We start from the raw sequence: 23,356 nt of genomic DNA, 5'->3' as shown, positions 1-23,356 counted from the left end.
GGAAGAAAATGGTGGGGGTGGTGTGCCACACAGTGGCCGGCGGCGGTGGATCTGGGCAGATGGTGCATTTGGCATGAAGGAGAGGAGAGAGAGAGAGAGAGAGAGACGGACGGGGGAAGGGGTCGCGCGGGAGGGAAGGGAAAAAGGAAGAAAAAGAAAAAGAAAAAAAGAAAGAAAAGAGAAAAAAGAGAAAAAGGAAAAAGAGAAAAGAAAAGATAGAGGGAAGAAATGAGATCCAATCCTCACTCCGGAAAACAAAACAAATCCGCCGAAAACGACATTAAAAACCGTAAAACGACTAAATAAAAAAAATACAACATCAAATAAATTAAAAGCCAATTAAAATACATTAATTTAAAATAAATAAATCAATATATTAATTAAATTAAAAACAACCCTTCAGTGAAAATACACGTAAAAGTGGGTCATCACATCCAACCTATATATATACACATAACTTTACGCCATTCCCTATCTAGTGCATAAGCAACTATACTAGAAATAGAACTATGCTTCACTTAGAACAATCTTCATCCATCACTGGGCTCTTACGTGCCATTTACTATGCTAAAACCTTCGGAGTCTTATTCCTTAAAGTGAACCTCCGTAATTCACCTTAGGGTTAAGACACTAAGACTTTTGTCTTACTCTTCTATTTCCACATTCCGACACATGATTTCAACCGACAGAGTCACGCGTTCCAACCTTAGACGATATACTCATCACTACCTTCATGTATCCTAGCCCATACTCAATCCTCATTCCGATCCTTACAGGCCACATAACTTTAAGCCAACTCTGAGGCTTAAACATCGTGCAACCATGCTGAGGACAAATTACCCATTATATATGGTGAACTTGTCCAGTACACATGTCTCACCAGAGGCACATGTACCTTATCCCTTTATTGCTTAAGACTACACACAATCCGTTGGTATTAAATAAACAAGCATCGTACTCCAATATCAACTTGCTCAAACCCAGTCAGTAGGACTTTTCCTACTTCCCGGTCCTGTACAAGTTCATCCTGACACTTAACAAGAGGACTGCGTCTACAAATGCACCTTTGTCATGTCACGTAGCTCGAGACTAATCCAAGTCACGCCACGATGCCAGTTATGCTTCTGTTGCGCTACTCTTACACTTTTCCACCACTTCACACATACTCTTAGTCATAAGTCAACCACAAGGTGACACCCGTCATCTCAGACTACAAGCCACGTTATAGCTATTTCGGGACACTGTTTCATAGTTCACGACGCTACACAATACACTATTCTTCACGACACGCCATACAGTGCATCGCTACACAACACAGAGCACACGCCATGTGTACTCTCTTCCAGTCACACTACACCACCCATCACTACGACACACGTCACACGGTACGACGCTACACTAAATAGAGTACACTCCATGTTTACTCCCTTCACACCATGCCACATCACAACTACGGCACACACCTCATGCCGATACTCAGAGCACAGTCCACAACACTACAAAATTATGCCCAACACTTCTTTACACAACCACACTTCACTTCACAACTATGTAGTGAACTCCACAATTACTAACAACACAGTCCACAATTCAACCAACCAACTAATATTATTATAAATAACGAGAGATAGAGGGTTATACCATCAATGGGATAACCCGTGCGTTGTCACTACCCGTCACTATTAAGGCGTCAGAGGAGTCATACGTGACGGTTAACACCATGTACGGTGGTTGTACACCATATAAAGTGGCGGTTTGAGCTTGAGAATAGCTTGGCATGGTCTTGGAAAGGCTCAAGGTGGCCTCGTGGTGGTCTGGGTGGCAGAGCACGGCGGCATCCCACTGTGAACAGTGCACCCAAGAGAAAGTGAGGGTGTGTGAGGTGGAGGAAGGCTATGGAATTTCGTGGGGAGCTAGGGGAAGGAAGAGGGAGGCTAGTGGAAGTGCTTGGTGGCAGGGGAGATGGAACACGGCGACACTAGGGCCATCGGTGGGAGGGAAAACCATGTATGAAACCCATTTTGGGTAGAGAGAGAGAGAGGCTCGTGGGGGAGGTGAGGAGGTGCTGGTAGTTCATTGGTGGCTAGGGATCACAGTGGTGGTGCTTGGTGGCCCAACTGGCCACACACAGTTGCGCTAGGAGCTGCACACGATGAAGCCGTGCATGAGGAGTCGCATGTGTGAGGTAGCACAGTGGAGAGAGAGAGAGAGAGAGAGAGAGAGAGAGAGAGAGAGAGAGAGAGAGAGAGAGAGAGAGATGGGTGGAATGGAAAACATGGAAATGAAGCCCATGGAGTGGGGATGCCATTGGTGGTGGTAGGTGGCCATGTTGGCTATTTACGGCGGCGGTAGGAGGAGATCAATGGGTTTTCATACCCATTTGGTTTAAGGGAGGAGGAGAGAGAGTGGGTTGCCAATGGGACTCACCATCGGTGGGGATGGACTTGCTGGCGAAAGGGGGAGCTGCCGGTGGTGGAGGTGAGGTTGGGCGGAGTGTGGTGGTTTCAGCTAGAAGAGATGAGCCGCACGGTGGAGAAGAGAAAGAGGGGCACGTCAGGCTGGAAGAGAGAGAGAGAGAGAGAGAGAGAGAGAGAGAGGAAAAAGAGAAAAGTGAAGGAAAAAAGGTAGGGGCTGGGGTATTTAAGCCAGACCCTTCATTTTGGAATCCTCAAAACGATCTAACGATAAGTTTAAATATTGATTTGAAAACGCGTGAGTGTTTTATTTAAATTAAAACAATGAGAGGAATTAAGATAGAATATTATTTTATAAACTAACTAAAGTTTATAAAATAATATTCCTTCATCATTAATTTAAATCTCTTAGTATTTCTAAATGACTAAAATATTTTAATTTAAATAATTTTCCACAATTATAATAATTTTTAGAACTCATCAAAATATTATAATTGTGTTATTTAAAAACAAGTTAAGTCCAATAACACTGAAAATATCACATATAAATATTTTCAGAATATTTAAAATAATCGTAAGCTTTAAAATATCGAACTTGATTTAAAATCTGCTTGATATCTTTTAAAACAGGCCATCGAGGCTCAGCACGTAGATCGAAGCTCGTAATTATAGAAGAAAGAAGAGCGGGTTATTACAGCATGACTTTGGAAACTCATAGGCCCAAAAGGTTGTTGATGTGCTTTATTGATAGAACAAGAAGAACACAAAGAAGTCATTTTATTTTTCATAACAAGAAGAGAAAAACAATTAACAAGACTTTGGACAATTTTGAGAGATGGATGCCCAAGATACTTGTGCCACCCATCAATTGAGGTTCATTCATGAACATAAGCAACCAATTTGGAGGGTGAGTCCACCAATGAGTTTGGACAATTGTAAACGCCGTTGTCACATGCACCTCTTAGTAGGGTCGCCCCCGTGATCCAATCCTTCACAAGGAAATAAGATGGGTGAAACTTAAGAAAAACATTGTTTTGTGCTGTGAATGATGAATAGAAATTAGATTTTTGCGAATATTTGGAACAAAAGAGTATCACGTAAGATAAAGGACCATTTAGGTGAGTTTAAAGTCAAGGAAACAATATGTGAGACAGCCAAACCTAACCCATCACCAATAACAACTTCATCGGTGCCATCATACTCTGAATGAATGGAGAGATTTGCCAAATCTCCAGTAATGTTGTGAGAGGCGACTGAATCAACAAGCCATTTTTTATCCTTTTGACGGGAGGTAGATGCACAATTTGCCATGGCTTCAGAAGAATGTACCTGTAGGCAAGATTTTGTTGTGTGGCCCATTTGATCACACAACTGGCACTTGGGTTGGTAACGATGCTGATTGGGTTGAGTGGGTTGATTGTTGGGCCTGCGAGTGTCTTTGTTGAAGCCTTGAGATGTGCGGTTTTGACCTTGAGAACGTTGAGACCCCTTCATTTGTGAACCACTGGAAGAAGTGTGATTAGTCTTGTGTCTATGGGAATCGTTTGCAGAAGCAACAAGTTGCTGAGTTTCTATCTCCAACCGCCGCAAATAGCTTTCATGCCCCACAAGAATATCATGAAGCTCTTCAAAACCCAGAGATGTCTCATGGGCTCAAATCGGCACAACAATCTCCCTGAAATCGGGACCTAGTCCATTAAGGACATAGAGGCATCATCAGAGATTGGATGATCTATGAGTACAATCTCATCGGCAAGGGCTTTCACGGCATGCAAATAATCCAGAATGGTATGATTCCCTCGCTGGATAAAGGTAATTTCTTCTTGGAGTTGCATGGCATGAGTCCGTGATTTACTGGCATACAAGTGATTTAATTTTTTCCAAGCCTCATGAGAGGTTTTGGCAGTGGCAATGAGAAGGGTAATGGTGGTAAAGGTGGAGGCTAGAATTGCACTCAGAATTAATTTGTCTTGATGAACCCAATGGGTTTTGTGTAAGGGTGTATCCACAGAGAAGGGACACTGTGAAACGCCATTAACATAGTCAAGGAGGTCATAACGGATAAGAAGAGCTTCGAATTGTGCTCTCCATTGAGGAAAAGTGGATGGTGTGACGCCACCAGATTCTGCTTGGGATCGAACAGACACTGGAAGCGTCGAGACATGCAACACAGGATTACCTGCCCCCGTTCATGACATATAAGATGCAATATTCCTAATATGCATATAGCATTATGCAATATTCGTAGTGGATAATTTTTCTTGTAGCAATACTATACACCAAACTTATAATACCCCAAATAGTTAAATCATAATCCAAGCATACTTAACAAATAAACATCCACGATTTCAGTACGAGTCTCAGAAGACTGTAATCTCAAAAACATGGGAGGCCAGACTTCATATTTACATTATTAAAATACACTATTGAGGAAGTTCGTCGCGTAACTCATGTAACTTGACTAACGAGGCCAAAATACTGTCCAAAAACTAACTAGGGAAGCTGTAAGCTCTGCGTCGTGTCTGCGGCATCTAGTCAACTTCTTTCAATTTACCAATGTCTGCTCCCTGCTCTAATCCTGACACATCGTCTACCATTCCGGGAGAATGGTAGTTAGGACTACCATGGTGAGATTTGATCACAAATATCAGTAAGTTAACAGGAAACTCCCACATAGGTTAAAGATGCATGCATGGCAGTAAAAACATGAATGCATAATTAAAGTCGTAAGTAAGCATAGCATAACTTGACATATAGCATGGCATAACTGACATAACTTGAACTTAAACGTGAACTGAACTTGACTTGACATGACATGAACTTGAACTTAAAATATAACATAGGCTAGCAACATAACATGAACGTGAACTTGAAACATAACATAGACTTGAATCATAACATGAACGTGAACATACATAACATAAACATAAACTTGAATTTAACATAAACTTGAGCATAACATGACGTAAACGTGAACTTGAGGCATAATGTAGACATGAACATAACATAACATAAACGTGAATTTGAACATAATATGTACGTGAATATAACATGACATGAACGTGAACTTGAAACATAACGTGAACATGAACATAACATAACATGAACGTGAGCTTGAACATAACATAAACATGAACATAACATGATATGAACATGAACTTGAGACTTAACGTGAACTTGAACATAACATGTATGTGAACATAACATAACATAACATGAACTTGATCTAAAACTTATTCTTATCTCATGGGGTCTCCATGATTGCTTATTCTTATCTCATGCGGTTACCATGATTGTTTATTCTTAACTTCTTGACATGAATTTGAAATCTTGTTCAATAGACTTAATTAATAATGTGACCATATGGGTGCTACACGAATCCCCTTGAGCTGTGTGTCCCTGCTGATTACAGCATCACAACACAGGTATCTATACCAACTGTGAATGCGTTAATACGTACTCCACAGTTGTTGTGGCTCCACTTATTCTACGTGTCACAATTATTGTGTCTCACATAGTATATGCTCCACAGTTGTTGTGGCCCCATACTTCATGCTCCACAGTTGTTGTGGCCCCATGAATTGTTTGTGCCACACTTGCTGTGAATACACGTAAAATAAAATATGGCTCCATCAGCGTTAATGCCTGGTGCGCTCCGGTGACCAGCTAGTTAGGCCCTATTCGCAACCTGTTGATTGTACTTCGTCAACCCAAGGAATTTCACACCTATTTAAACACTCCAGCGTGAACAAAGGAGTTTCACTAGGATATCACCCCATCCTAGCACTTAGGGTCATGATTAACATGAATAACTTAACTTGAACGTGATCTGAAATTTGATTTAACATAAACTTGATCTAACTTCTTTACTTAACATGACATACTTGCAATGGTGAATATTACATGATATGACATACATGTAACATATGGCATACTTATAACATATAACAATACATGACAGAATAGATTGTGTAACAGATAAATATTTATAACAGAATAAATCATGCATAACAGATAAATATGTAATAACGTGGCATGACATCGTATATATGATAACATACATACATAAATTGTAGTTCCCTTACCCATCATACATACACAGTAAATTGATAATAAGTTAGAAACTAACTTACCTCAATCGTTGTGTTTTACGAGAATAAAACACAAAATATGAGGAACTGTAAGAGGGTATTCTAAAAGTTAGAAATTTAATTACTAATAATTAGAAACATGAAAACAAGCTAACTTAGAGTAAAATTACCATTTTACCCTCTATATGTAGAAAAATGACCATTTTACCCCTAACTTAAGGATTTCACATCTTAACTCTAAAACTTTACAAAATTTACATTCCTCATGTAAATTTTGTCATAAACTCAAATATCAACTCAGAAAAATTTAAAATAAATCACAACTAAGGAAAACACACTATGGCTGAAACATCCATAGGCCATTAACTAGGGCTGAGCAAAAATCCAAAAATTCGACTCCGACTCCGACTCCGCTCTAACTCCACTCCAGCTCCGACAAGTCAGAGTCGGAGTCGGAGGATTTTTCTAGTGGGAAGTCAGAGTCGGAGTCGGACTCCCTATTCCGACTTCGACTCCGACTCCGACTCCGCTCCGTTAATGTACATATTTTGTAAATAATATATGTGTTTTTCTATATATTAATCATATAAATATAAATATAATAACATGTAATATTAATGTATAAATACTAAAATGCTTAATAACATGTAACATTATAATATTAATGTATAGTATAACATATAACACTAATATATAAGTAATAAATTTATAATAGCATTTAATACTAATGTATAAAAATTAAAATTGATTATATAGATTTTATATAACTATATCTTATATATTAACATCATTAGTTAAATTCAATAATATACTAGTAATTCGCACTAGTTATTAGTTATAAACTTATAGTAAATAAGTTCATAAATATTACTAATTTACTAATCTAATAGTATTAGCATTAGTGTATTACTAATATAATATATATATATATATAATAAGTTATTATCTATTAGTACTAGTGTAACTAGTGTTATTACATATTATTAGTTACTAGTTATTACATCTAGTTATTATTAGTTATAGACTATAGTAAATAAGTTAATAAATATTACTAATTTACTAATTTAATAGTATTAGCATTAGTGTATTACTAATATATAATATATATATATATATATATAATAAGTTATTATCTATTAGTACTAGTATAACTAGTGTTATTACATATTATTAGTTACTAGTTAGTAGTTATTACATCTAGACTATCTAGTTATTAGACTATAGTAAATAAGTTAATAAATATTACTAATTTACTAATTTAATAGTATTAGCATTTAACACAGCCTTGAGCTGGTTTGGACCACCAAACCATCCTTTCATTTTTTATGTTTAGTAAGGATAGGGGGAATATCAAGCCTGCAAGAAGCCTAGAGTCCCCAGTACTTAGCTTAGTAACTTTGGAAATGTTATCCATCACCACATGCACCCAGAATTTAATCGAGTGCCAAACTTTATTCACAGACTCCCTCCTATTTTCCATCCGAGCCTTACAGCAACGTTGCTACAATCTCCACGCAACAATAGACGGAAGTAAACCAGTAAGGATTCCAACTTGATTCTGACGAGAAGCAAGGTGAAACCAAGCTGAACTACATTCCCTCCAACTTTGAATAGCCACAAATGGAAACTCCATTTCGGCATGCACTTTCCTCCAAAGGGCACTAGCAAAATCTCCACTGTCCAAGACATGATTTAGATCTTCACATCGGCAGTTCTCACAACAGTTGCAACAAGAGACAACCGGAATACCAAGCTTACGAACTTGATCATCCACACTAAGACAATTAAAATAAGCTTTCCACATACAAATAGAAATCTTACCAGGCAACCATTTGTTCCATATCCAAGCCGAACCATCAATTTTTGGGAATTTGATATGAATAATCTCCCAAGCCGACCTAGTAGAAAACTCATTATGTTTATCGGGAATCCAAACCAACAAATCCTCTTTATTCTTCACCCCACCAACCAAAGCCATAACCTCACCGGCCAGCTGAGGACTGACAAGGTCATTAAGTTTATCCACATCCCAACAATTACGAACCACCAAATCTTGCACACGAAGATGAGACTCCGAGATGTGATTCACCCTTGTATATAAGGGTCTAGCTGCCATAAATTTATCATACCACAAGGAGACCTTTCCTTCCCTCACTTTCCATTGAGAATTTTGAAGAAGCAACAGGATGCCTTTAAGGACATTAATCCAAAACTGAGAACCAAACAGCCCCTCTTGCATCAGAGAAACATGATTATTTTTCACATATTTAGCCTAAAAAAATTTAGCCCAAAGAGAGTCCTACGTCAAAAGTTGCTAGCCAAACTTTAGGAACATAGCCTGTTGAACCTCATCAAGGTCCCTTACACCCACACCCCCCCTCTTCACACAGAACACAATTTATTCCAAGCCCTCCAATTCCTTTTCTTTTTCCCATCCTCAACGCCCCAAAAGAAAGTGGCAAATATGTTGGATAATTTCCTCTTCACTTTCTTAGGCATGTGAACCACGAAAAGCAAATGAATAGGCATGCTAGTGAGAATGTGCCTCAAGAGGATCAACCGACCACCTTGCGATAACAATCTATTTTTCCAACTTGCCAGCTTTTTCGCAACTCTCTCTATAAGAGGATCAAAATGGGCAACTTTGAACCTGCCATCCACTATAGGAGCTCCTAGATATGTGATAGGAAAGCAACCCTGCGAGAACTTAGTAACAGCCAAGATGTCTTTGGTACAGCTAGGCGATAACCACTTAGACCAAAACAATGCAGACTTACAATAATTAATCTTTTGGCCCGACCAAGCCTCAAACGTATGGAAAATCTCCATCAAAGCCCTAACCATGAGCTTAGACGGATTAGAAAAAACCAAAATATCATCTGCATACAGAAGATGACACAACATACACTTGAAGACTGAGAAAAGCATTTAATTCTCCCCTCTCTCACCCTCTTGGAGATAATCCGAGAAAGAACTTCCTGGACCAGGATAAAGAGGTTGGGGATAACGGGTCACCTTGACGAAGACCCTTCTCAAATTTGAAGAAACCTTTACATGTACCATTCATCATGATAGAAAACTAGGGGGTGGAAATACAATTCCACACAAGCTTGCATAAGTGTTCAGGAATCCAAAAAGATCAAAGGACAAGCATTAGAAACCGCCAATCTACTCGGTCGTCTACCTTGCTCATATCTATTTTCATAAACAAATTACCTCCCCTCGCCTTCTTATGCAGCAAGCACTTCTTGAGTTAATGAAATATTCTGGAAGATACTACACCCCGTTACAAAGGCACCCTATTCAAGAGAAATAATCTTGCCAAGCACTGGAGATAAACGATTAACCAGCAGTTTAGCAAAAAATTTGTAGATCACATTACACAGGCTTATCGGTCAAAACTTATCAAAGCTCGTGGGATTTGGCACTTTCGGAATCAGCACTATAAAAGAGGAACAGTAGAAGCGGGGAAAGCTTGTACCTTGAAAAAATTCCTTCACCGCGACCATGATGTCATGCTTGATGAAATCCCAACAAGTAGTGTAAAATGAAAATCCTAACCCGTCCGATCCAGGACTAGAGTCTGAAGCAATTGAAGCAAACACCTCTCTGACCTCAACTTTCGATGGCTCATACAAGGACGCATCCCAATCACTTTCCACAAAGCACGACTAAATGAGAGAAGACAAGTCAAGAGTATTGCCATTCCCAGATTGACCCAGAAAATCATCAAAGTATTTCACTGCTCCCTCATGAACATGTTCCGGAGAAGAAAGATTTACATCGTCTAAAATTCGTATGGATTGGATGTACGAATTCCTACATCTTTGAGCAATAACAACATGAAAGAATTTAGAATTACGATCCCCGTCTTGAATCCATTTTTTCTTAGCCTATTGAGTGAGCCACGCATTTCCTCGTTGCATCCAAGATTCCAACTCAATCTTGGACCTCAACAATTCAATGTCTACTTGGGTAGAAAAGCCATTCTAAAGACTTTCCTCAAGAACTTCAATCCACTCTTCAAGTTCACGAATGCATATATCCACCCTACAAAAGGTATTTTTATTCCAAGCACGAAATATGACTTTCATCTTTTTCAGCTTACTAGCTAGTTTAATCAAACTATTATCTCCTGGAGTCTCCACACACCAAGCCTCCCGAGCCACCTTGAGAAAATCTTTATGCAATAACCACATATTCTGGAAATGAAAGGGAGTCAGACCGTACCTGTGAAAGGAAGGAGTCAACTTAGGAAAAGGGGGGAATGATCTGAAGTGCTGCAATTGAGAATCCTGGCCTCACCACCTCCACACTTGACCTTAAAAACATTATTAACCAAGATTCGATCAAGCTTAGCCCAACTACGGTCGAGGCCCTATTGTCCATTACACCAAGAAAGTTGTTTACCAAAGAGATTCCAATCTAATAGCCCACAGTTGTCAATACAATTATTAAAATCACTCATAGCCAGCCTAGATCTCGAGTTGTAGCCCCTTTTTTCAGAGTTAGCCCGAATAATGTTAAAGTCTCCCATAACAGCCCAAGGAATACTTGTGCAATTTATACTACTCAAATGGGCCCATAACTCACGGTGCTCGATTAATGAACATTTTGCATAAATGAAAGAAACCATCATCGTCTTCCCCGTTAAGAGAGAACAAACCTTTGAAGGATTGACTAGACACAATGACCAAGTCCATATCTATATCCTCTGACCAACAAAGCCAAATTTTGCCTCCCTCTTCCACATTGGAAGCAGACTTGTGAAACCCTATCCAACGAGCCCACTTTTGAATTTTATCAACTACTAGAAACGGTTCAGAAATAGCCAAGATCGAGATTTTCATCTTATGGATCAAACCATGTAACCTTCTCTTGGAAGTGCCTAAACCTTGAACATTTCACACTAAAATATTTTCAAGCATTAAAAAGTTTGAGGGGGAGAGCCTTAGCTCTCATAGATCTCCTTGGAGCAATAGTTCTTTCTTTGTTGGAAACTCCCTCCCCTATCCGCAAGTCACTAGGGTCCAAGTTGTAGTCCTTGTTTGCACCAATGACCTAAACTGTTTCCTCCTCTGATAAAGTATCTAAATTGTTCGTACACATCAATGCTTCCACCCTACCCGATTCTTCCACTTCTTCTTCATGCTTAATATCTTGACCAATCACATCTTCTACAACACGGTTATGCACGGGAGCATGATCTATGTCAACTCGTTGGACGAGACCAGCGTCAAGGGCATGACTTTTCCCCACTGGAGATCCTGGCAATGAATCAAAATTAACGGGAGGTACACAACCCCCCTCCCCTTCACACGTTCTCACCTCTTTTGCAACATAGTTAGGACATGGCACGGTTCTGGGTCTACATGCGGGACGGAACCATCTTCAATGGTTGGACTATTTCCAGTCGGAGCTCCTAGCATAGAATAAAAAATAACTAGAGGTACAAGGTGCCCCTCCCCTTCGCAAGTTCTCTCCACATCCATGCCTTCCATCTGGGCCATCTTATTCACCATCACAACTTCATCACTTCTCGCCGCAGTGCTGACCCCATCCTTGCTAGATTCGGCGTTAACCTGAGGCTCAACTTCCTTAAATCCTTCCTCATTTGTGCTCTCAACAAGCAGAGGTTTTTCCCAACCATCACAAGAAAACCTACAATTGGTTCATCCCGAAGGTCCACTTCAACGCACAACCGCACCCCAGTGGCCCGAGTTCTGTAAATAGTAGCATTTTCTATGCCCAAGAATCTTCCGAACCTGGTAGCAAAGCTTTGGAGGCAATCCAACCGATACAGAGGAGAGGGAATCTTGGCAAGAAGATCCATTGGGGAGCAATGGATAGTTCTTTTTTAACATCAAACCCCACGGACCAACTAAAGAGTCTGAACTACACTCCTGCGACCACCCGACCTTCACGAAACCAAGCATGAAGAAAATCTCTTTCATTCGCTAAGTGCAAGAGGACATGAAAATCTTCTATAAAGCTGATCATAGGCACCTCACTAAACCCCCAAGATTTGATAATATGATTTCTCAGAACATCAATGGAAAGTCTAGTATTCAGAAACTTTAAAACCAAAGCAAATTTTAAATCCTTGGTAATCCTCTGCATCTCAGTGTAGGAAAAAAAAAAAAAACCAAGTTCACCGTTAATTACCTCAGGACTCCAAATAGGAATTTTAAATTTTGGAGGAGGAATTGGCCGTTGTAGTGCCTCCATAAAGGTCCTACGCTCGCTCACCTCAAAGGAGATTCCAGCAGAATGCTCCAGCCCCACCAGAGGGTGCCCTGCCGACTTGTTCTACTCTAGCCCGCCAATACCAGAGGCCACCGGAGGGCCACTCATCACTGCCCACGAAATGACTGCGCCGCACGAAGGGAAAAACCCTAGCAGAGCATGCAAGCTATGTACAAGGACTGTTTTGGTTATGATGTTTTGTGCACAGGTTATGAAAATTTCTGTTTTGTTTATGATGTTTTGTGCACAGGTTATGAAAATTTCTGTTTTGGTTATGGTTATTCAAATTTCTATTTTGGCTATGATGTTTTGTGCACAGGTTATGAAAATTTTTGTTTTGGTTATGGTTATGAAAATTTCTATTATACATCTCTTGGGAGCTTAATTTGAATTCTGGCATCAAATACCAATTTTATTTCTTAGGTATCATGAAATAAAACAAAACGGGCGTAAAATCCTATTAAAAAGGCATGCATTAAATACTATTTCATCTGAACAAACAAGGAGAGAACCATAGAGCTTGTTTTAGTAACTAATAAAACACTCAATTTTGCCCACAACACAAAAAGGTTAGTCTCCAGGGGCAAAACATTGCATTGGATCAGATCCCATTAAATATAGATCGGAATCACTCAGTTAGACTTTTCATGCTCACTAACAATAGGAAGAGCTTCATGATCCTTGCCAAAATCCTGCAAAGCATTAGGAAAATTATCATAACACCTTTTGATAGATAGCTAAGCTAGTATGATACCAATAAATATAAAATTACTTTGATTTCTTACCTTCACAACAACACAAGAGCAACCAACTACCTTTTTGGCTTTCCCCTCAAAATCAACAAATTTTATTCTACTATGACCACCACCTCCTCCAGAGGAATCACACCATGACCACCACCTCCTCCACAAAATCCACCTGTAAAATGTAAACAACAATTAAATTATGAAGTCTTTAAACCTCAAAGAATCCATAAAAATAAAAATTAATATTACCCATTAACTACCACATACATCATTTCCTCGTATATTGCCCATTCATTTCTTATCTACTATACTAACATTTTTTCAACTTATTAACATATCATGTCCAACCATATTCAATCCAAGAACATAACATGCAGTTATCTAAAGTTGATTCCCCCTCAAATAGGAACACTAAAAATACTTAACTAATTGCATTACATCATACAAACAAGAACACTAAAACATGTGATGTTTAACAGCTTTATAGCAAGCAAACAAAAACACTAAAACATATATTTTAATTCAAATTCACCTCATAGGCAAAATAATTTACAAAAAAAATATGAACATATACAACTTATTAAACTAAACTATATTACCCAAAGAAAAGAAAGACGATTACTAGAATCATTCCGGTTGATCATAGCCTTTGCATAGCTCCATAGCCTCTCCAAGTGGTACAAAAATTAATCCCCGCACATACAAAAACTACACTATACCCAGTACGAGAGCTTCAAAAAAATGTTTCTTCTCATCACTATGGAGTTACAAGTGTGCATCAATATGGTCACACATATGAAAGAAAACAACTGTAACTAAAACTGTGAAGAACACTTTTTCTTTAACCAAATTATTTACATGATGATGTCATACATGGTTAAGTGCTTATTGAAAAGACAAAGTTAACCTCGTTGCCTTGTGGAGTTGATTGTGTAAGAATGTTGTCTTGGGTACCAACACCAACCTCATCATCTAAACCATGTTGTTGAGTTCCCAGGATGTCACCCAAGTCTGTTTCATTTACCAAGATTTTACTGCAAGTCTAAGTTCCAAAACAAGAATAGACATATATTAGAATCATAATACTAACTATTGAAGAGGTTCAAATTTCGACAATAGCTACTGGTTTCTTTCTCTTTGTTGCCATCTTTTCCACGGGTGGAACCTTCCTCTTACTTGGGGGTCTCCCTTTCCCTCAGACCATGATGGGGCTTAATATCTTCTTACCCTTATCCAAGTCCACCTTTGGTTTCGCCTTCATTTGTTCGAATGCAAACTCTAGTGTCGAACCTTCACATTTTGGCTCAAAGTCATCAACAACACGCAAGAATGCACTAACTTCTCCATTATCTGAGGATATTTTGGTTGCTAATTTCAAACATCTTGAAACCACAAGCTCATAATTTTGTGCATCTAATTTGTCCTACTGATCATCGTAACTACTTCTGAGTAATGTATATCTCATTTTTAAGTCTTTTCTCCAGTGATCCAAGACATATATATATGGCAGTACATTAATATTCTTCAATTGAAAAACTCTAAGTGCATGCCTACATGGAATCCCCCTTGTCTCAAACAATGCACATGTGTATTTTACCTCCACCTCCTCTTCGTTATAGTAAACTAAGAAATGGACCGTTTTGACGTGGTCATCATTCACTATTTCATCCAACACATCGTATTTTAAAATACACCCTTGTGTGCTTACCAACAAACAATTACAACACATTAGGCCTAGCAACTCTCTTTGGACCTCTTTGGACTTTGAATTTGTATATACGTTTTGAAACTGCTTCCCAATATTGAAGTGAGACACGCAGGGAATATTTTGGTTGATAGAATTGAAATCAACAATGGTCTCTACCTCGACCTTCTTTCTAAGAGCATTATCAAACTGGTCGACGAATTCCTTCAATGTCATCCTAGAATGGACATACCCGTCGAAAAATGCATTCATGCTTTCCGACCTTTGGGTCTAGCTCATACCAGCCCAAAATACACTTTTCAAGTACACTGGAACCCAAAAGACATTTTCTCGTGTAAGGATTGAAGCCATTTATTACTGAGCAAATCATACTTGGCAAGTAGTTCACCCCAGCTATTCTCAAATTTTGTGGTGGTTTGTGAGTCATATAATGCAGTCTGATTGTCAGTCTTCAACCCCGCCTTGAATTTGGCATGAGATTCTAACTTTTCTGGAAGTTTGAGCATTATATGCCATAGACAATATCTATGACAAGTCTCGGGAAATGTAATAGAAATATCACTGTTCATTTCCCGATCTTGGTCGGTTATGATGGCTCTAGGCACTCGACCATTCATGCAATCCAACCACATTCAGAACAACCACACAAAAGTATGCATGTCCTCACTTGAAAGCAATCCCGCCCCTAATAATATGGACTGCTCATGATGGTTAGCACCAACGAATGGAGCAAAAGGCATCTCGTACCTATTTGTTAGGTACGTTGTATTGAAGGTTACAACGTCTCCAAAATACTCATAGGCCGCTCGACTCCGAGCATCAGCCCAAAACACATTCTATAACCTTCACTCATCATCCACATCCATGTTAGAAACAAAGCAATCATTTTGCTCTCTCATTCTTTTGAAATATTGATTAAGTGCTCCGCCATCTCCTTTACCTAACCTTAAATGTCTAGCCTTGTCAATGAAATTCCAATAATTTTTCTCTTGAAATTAAAGATTCTCAAAACCCCCCGCATCAACGACAAGAGAATAAAAATTCTTGTTCATTCGTATACCAACTCGAGGATCCTTTGACTGTATTCATTTAGAAACTTGTGAGATTGAACTGTCTTGTCTTCTTGGGGCTCACCGTTATGTGGTTGTGCACATTTTCAACAGTGGTAAAAATCCACTTGTCATTCTTGCTCAACGTCACATTTACTCTCGCCTTACAATCCGTTCTAGTTGTTGGCTGTGGATTCGAGAGATTACTGTCCTTAGGTTGGTACTTTCCGCCACGATCGCAACCAAAGGTTACATACACAGGCCTCCCATCATCATCTGTCCTAGTCCTTTGTGTTCGTACACCAAAATCCTCTTACTTGACGTATTGCTTATAGTAGGCTGTAAGCTCTTTCATACTGTCAAATTTCATACCAGATCTTGGTGCTTCAACCCATACCTCATCATCTTGGACAACAATGGTACCCTCTAAATCTTCATTTATGTTGAAGACCATTTCTAAAACTGAAAACATATGGATGGATTAGCATCAAAACAATATTACAATTATTATAATCAAGGCAAAGAAAACTATAATACCATCAACATCATGAAAACTTTCATCATTCATCCGTGATGTACTTCCAACATTTTGTTCAAATTCAGTAGCAATTGGCACAGTTGACGCGGGGGGCACTTCTTGCCTCAAGTCCTCAGGATTACTCGGCGGAGGGTAAAGCATATAAGGTGGCATATGCTCAAACATGCACGTTGTTTGGCAACATGAAAGTTCTCACTAAACTAAACAAACTAACACGTTAATTTATGGAATTTAAATTTTCAAACAAATATACCTAAAATGAATTATCAAATGGGTTAAAGTCTACCAGACTACTCGATGAAGGGTAGGCCATATTTACATCAAAATGATGCTACAATTATGCACTTAGTTAAATTCGTGGGCTAGTCAAACACACTTTATTAAAAAATAAATTTGACATCAACCTCACAAGATGCTGCAATTATGGGATTAGTTAGATCCATGAGCACGTCAAACAATCTTTATTAAAAATTTGGGCAAGTCCAAATAAAATGAGAGGATGATAAATGAATGGAAGATGAATATATTGTAAATATTTATTTTAGACAAAAAATTACATCATAGGAATTGATGCCTTGGTGCCTACCAATGAACCTCTACGATTCCAAGTAAGATCTTTTGTTGAAAACTATTTGACTGATGAACTCAACATCCCAAAATCTAGACTAGTTGCTCTTGGCTCACTAGAAGAATGTGCCCTTGCCCTCGAGAGAGGACCTGAGCTATGGCTGTGGTTGATGAACAACCATATATAGAGCTCTTCCTATTAAACCACTGTAGATTCTCAATTAGAGGCCAAGAATTCACCAAAAATGGGTGGGGAAATGTGAGTATATCTGAATTCCAACCAGTTCTTCAAGAAAAACAGGGCAAGTCATGGAACAATTGGATACTATAACCCATAGAAGAAACCCGACTATGCCATAGATAGAGAGTGTTGTTATATTGCATTGAAATGCAGAGAACTTAAATGAAATTAGAAAATAGCATCTACATAAGAATGCACTGAGTGAACATACAAGTTAAATTATGCACACTACAGAACAATAAACTAGTTAATTATCCTTATGGTACCAGAACCAATGGTTTCTTCCCACCTCGTATGTTACTGCCCATTTTCCATAGCGCAAGGGCTTATGGTATTAATTTATGTGTACAATCAACATAACACATCTTCATGAATTATATATTTTATAACATGGTCTATCATTAATCCCATGAAGAAACATGCACGCACTCCTACTAGTACTTAATTTATTATCTAATTAAGGAGCTAGATGATAATATACTAGCAATATGGAGTACTTCTCCTTGTTGGCTGCAAATACTCATGCAAAGTTCTCATTGGTAGATTATTTTGTGCCTCCTTATTTTCGAGTTCATCATGAATACTATGATTGTGAGCCATGGTATTCAAATGAGAATTTTTTGATTCACCAGATAACCTATCAACCAATTCTTTTAAAACAAAATTCTCTTTCCTCAATCTACCAGTTTGATCACGTTGCCACGAGATTATTCATCATAGAGGCTCGAACACATTCACAAACTAAAAAGTATGGATAAGTCTCAAAATTAATTAATGTTTGCACCACCTAAAGTCTTCTATTCTAAAAGCTAAATGCAAAACAAGCAAGAAAATAAAAAATAAAAAAATGGAACGAGATTACCAAATGATATATGAATATGAAGGCAATGCTACTCGATCCCTTTCCGGTCAAAATAACAAAAATTGTACCTACAAAAATAAGAGAAAGTGAGCAATAGATTACTAAAAATGTTGTTTTCTTTTCTTAAAAAAAATATCTTATCACACGTTGCAATCCCCGGCAATGATGCCAAAAACTTGTTGCGTCTAAATTTTGACTCAAAAATTTCGTGTAGTTTTACTTGCAAGTATACAGGTGTTGTAATACCTAATAGGGTCAAATCTACAAGGATTGACTTATGTGATAAAGAAAATAACTCAAACAATAAAAATAAATTACTAAAATGAATGTGCAATCGAATAGAAGAGAAAATTACTAAAATGACTATTTTTAAATTAACAGAATAAAACTAAAATGATAAAATAAAATGATATGGAGAACAACTAAGGTTTCGAGAATCTGTCTAATAATTTAGAATATCGTTTATGATCGATTTATTTCAATTAAACTAGAATAATGATTCCGTTTAATTGGAGGATTTAACATTTAAGATCAAGAAAAATAATCACTAATGATTAAGTATAAACGATTGATGGTTAAAACATTCACAAATTCATTTGATTATCACAGAAATTTTTTCAAGCATTCACTATATTCAAAAATCACAATGAATCAAGATAAATATATAGATAATCAAAATATCCAATAATAAATCATTCAATCAATCAAACTCACAAAATAAATTTCAATGTTCATCCGAAAACAATGTTTAAACCATTAGACTTGACCTCTAACCATAGTACGAGAATTTAACCAATCATGTTCATCACAAGTGCTATAGAAATTAAATAAACATTCTCCACGATAATACGAAAATAAAACACAAGAAAACAACCACAAAAACGTAAAAATGAAGAGAAAATAGAGCTAAAAACTCCCTTTTTGAAAAGTTGAAGTCCACGAAAAAAAAAAGAAAAGTAAAAACTCCCTCTCCGTTTCGTCCCACATTCAAAACTACTCCACCTCTCTTTTTCACAAAAACCAGAGTCCCAACCCAGAAAAACTCCCCTTCTCTCTCTCAGAAAAATCCCAAAACTGCAGTTCATAGCTCCCCCACTGAAGTACCCTCCGTTGAAGTCTAGCTCCTCTTTCTCTGCCAAAAAAAACAAAAACAAAATCCACCTGCCCAGGCATGCTCTCCGTTTAAGCCTTGCTTCTCCTCTCTCTACCGAAACTCAAACCAGTCGACCCCCTGGCCCCACAAAGTCCCTCTTTACGTCTGTTCTCCCGGAGAAAATAAAACCCCTTAGAAAAGAGCGTATGTGGCTGTCGAAAGTGTGATGACCCGTTTTTATGTGTATTTTCACTGAAGGAGTTGTTTTTAATTTAATTATATATTAGCTCTTTTATTTTAATTTATTGTATTTTAATTGGTTTTATTTTATTTGACATGGTGTTTAATTTATTTTAGTCGTTTTATGTTTTTAAAATCGTTTTCGGCGAATCAGTTTGTTTGGTTTCCGGAGTGAGGATTGGACCTCATTTCTTTTCTTTTCTCTTTTTTCTTTTTCTCTTTTTCCTTTTTCCTTTTCCCTTTTCCCTTTTCTTTCCTTCTTATTTCTTTCTTTTTTCTTCTTCTTTTTCTCTTCTTTCCCGCGTGCCCGAGCTGCCCTTTCTTCCCTTCCCGTCGCTGACCCTTTGACCACCCAGACCTGCCGCCGGCGGCCGGCGTGGTGAACACCACCCCCACCATTCGAACCCCCTCCGGCCGGTGATCACCCCAACTAATTTTCAGGGCCATCCGTGCAGCCGTTAGCCACCACGCACGGCTGGAAGTCACGGCACCAACTCTCCCTTCTCTCTCTATCGCTGGTTGCTTTCTCAGCCCAGAACCGCCGCTCGCTGGAGATGTGGCTGACACCACCCAGCCAGTTTTCTTCCCCTCCCACCAGTGAACATCCCCACCAAGTTTCACCTCCATCCGAGCCACTGTTAGCCGCCACGAGCTCCTCCAAGCCACACGATTTTTGAGCTTTTCCGGCACCGTCGTTCCGCCTCCGGCCACCACCTCTTCACAGCTTCTTCCTCTACCTCTTGCCATCCTAACCCACCCATTTTTGACCTCGATCTGTTGCCGGAGCAGCTCCCACGAGCTCAACTCCGTTCAGCCCCCTTTTGGCCTTCCACCGCCAAAACTTACTTCCTTTAGCTTCATAAACATCTCAAGGTATTTCTCTATCAATTTTGTGTCTTGGTTTTTCTCCGTTCGAAAGTGGGTAATTTATTACCCACGACCATAGTGTAAAATACAATGTTACGTTGCTTTTCCTCAGTCGTTTGCAACGCCGCGAGCTTTCAAAAAATACCGTATAGTGCTGTAAATATTTTCCAAACTCTAATTTTAGATTTAAATATATTTTGCTCTTACAATAATTATTTTTTGGATTGGTTGGTTGAGTCCGAGGAGTTCAAGGGTCAGATGGATTGAGGACGGAGTTGTTTGGTTGATGTTGATATTTGTTTGAGATATTTGTGCCTTGATGTTTGCATTATATAGTGCACGCATGTTCATGTTTAAAAAGGGAAAATCAGGTTTTTTCGTGTAGTGGCATGCATGTACATGTGTTTGAAAAATGAAAGCTGGGCTTGTAAGCGAGAGATGATTTATGGTATATGTGAAAGGTTGGATTGACTGGTTTGAGTCAGAGGCACGTGTAAGGATGGTGGTAAACAGGGACGGTGGTAGAATCCCACCTGTGATTCCTGCCTACCGTGCGCGCGTAGGGATACTGGTAAGCGAGGAAGGTGGTAGAATCCCGCCTGTGATTCCTGCCTACGGTGCACACGTAGGGACGGTGGTGAGCAGGGATGGTGGTAGAGTCCCGCCTGCGATTCCCGCCTACAGTGCTCTAATGGTTTGGTTTTGGGCCATTATCGGAGATAATGGCGAGGTTATGTTTTTGGGCCAAATGGGATTTTTGGCGTGCGTGGAAATATATGGTTTTTGTGGGACATGTGCATTTGCATTCATCCATGCATATTGTTGAGTTTAATATGTTTTTATCTTGTGGTGTTTGGGTCTTACTTACATGTGGCACCATTTTTGGTACCGTAGATTTTGGTGTAGAGTTCGAGGAGGAGGAGGTTGCGCCTGAGGATGCGGCTCCACCGGAGTTCTAAGCTGAAGTTTATGCTTTGTATTTGGTTTGAAACTATATTTGTAGTTTATAATATTTTATTATGTATGTTTTGAACAGCTTTGTATTAAATAAGAAAAATTCTAGTACTTAGTTTATGACTTTGTTATCCGCTGCGTGTTTCTTCGTACACATTTGTTGCTTATACACACATTTGGCACTCGTCGATAGGGTGGTGACACGCGGTGTCACCATCTGGACGTCTCGATTTTTCTGCATCCATGCGTGGGGATTTGGGGGCATCACAAAAAGTCTCTAGCCTAGACGAAAAAATGTCACCCTGAAGCTCTCTATTTTTTCCTCTGAAAACAGAGCACCTAGTCCAAAACAAAAAAATGAAAACCCCCCGGTAGTTCGGTCCCTCCGTCCTAGCTCTCTACTTTGTTCTCTTTCTCCTCAGCCCAAAAGCCAGAACAACGTGTGTTTTTTTTTCTCTCGGGACTACGTCCGTCACTCTCCTCCCGGAAAACTTTTTCACCAAAACCTCCCTTTCCCCTCTCGTTCAGCGTCCCAGTTCAGAAAGGAAATAGCCCACAAGCTTCTTCTTTTTTCCCGTAAGCTTCCCCCTTTTTCGTTTCGTCTCTCTCTCTAGACTAGCCATCCCTTTCGTTTCTTGTCGAGCCCCAAGAAAAATAATAAAACCACCCTCTGCGTTTCTTTCTCTCATTTTTTTTTCCAACCAGTGTAGCGTATTCCCTTCCTTTTTGTCTGTAGTTCTCCTCATGGAAACCGTAAGTCAATACTCTCTAGAAGCAAGTCCCTCCAGTGAACCAACTTTCCCTTTTTTTTCGTCAAACACTGCCCAAGATGCCGTCTCCCTCAGTCTATCCTCTGCTCTGCCCGAAAGCCTTCCGTTTCTCTCCCATCGTTGAGGTAACAAAAGAGTTGCATTTCAAAGCACATAGGCCAAGAACACCAAAAATGGAGCAAGCGTGGCTTTTCTACTGTGTAACTGAGTTTCACTTCCCTCTAGCAGTAGCTGTCTTGAGGCTTTTCTACCTTCAGCAATTGTATGTCCAAAAAGGGCAATAACGTCCTCTGCTGCAGCTTCTTTTGTCTTAGTTATCTCCAATGAATAAAAGGTGCCAGCCCATTTGACTTTACTTCTTGTGTGAATTGTAGGTGCCCACATGACTGTGAGTCCTATGAAAGTGTAGAAACCATAAAAATATAAACGGAAGTATTGAAAATGAAATAAAACCATAAGAATAAAAGAAAAGGAAAGAACATAATACAAAAGATATGTTGTGCATTTGAGAAAATATTACACAATTAAATCATAGGTTATAACATTAAGCATAAATCATTATATTAATAAGTTTAAATTACAATTCAAATTTACGCCAATTACCTATTTTTCATTTAAAACCAATAATAATGTCATGAAATGATTAAAATATGTTAATTCTAAATGTATGAAATATGTAATATTTCAGCTCAATCAAGAAATATGCATGCACTCCTACTAGTACTTAATTTATTATCTAATTAGGGAGCTGGATGATAATATACTAGCTAGTATATATTGCCATGTATCAGAATAGAAGAAAGAAAATGTATTGCAAGAAAGTAAAGAGAAAAATAGAGTCTTTGAGAGGAAAATGGTCAAAAACTTGTATTGTATTTCTTGTATATCTTTACATGAATTAGACCTCTATTTATACACATACATTGATAGCTAACTAACATAATTGACTTGTACACTTGTAACTCTACTGACT

Source organism: Carya illinoinensis, chromosome 13 (assembly GCF_018687715.1).
Source record: "Carya illinoinensis cultivar Pawnee chromosome 13, C.illinoinensisPawnee_v1, whole genome shotgun sequence".
NCBI classification, from domain to species: Eukaryota; Viridiplantae; Streptophyta; class Magnoliopsida; order Fagales; family Juglandaceae; genus Carya; species Carya illinoinensis.
Note: the sequence above shows the minus strand (reverse complement) of the source record.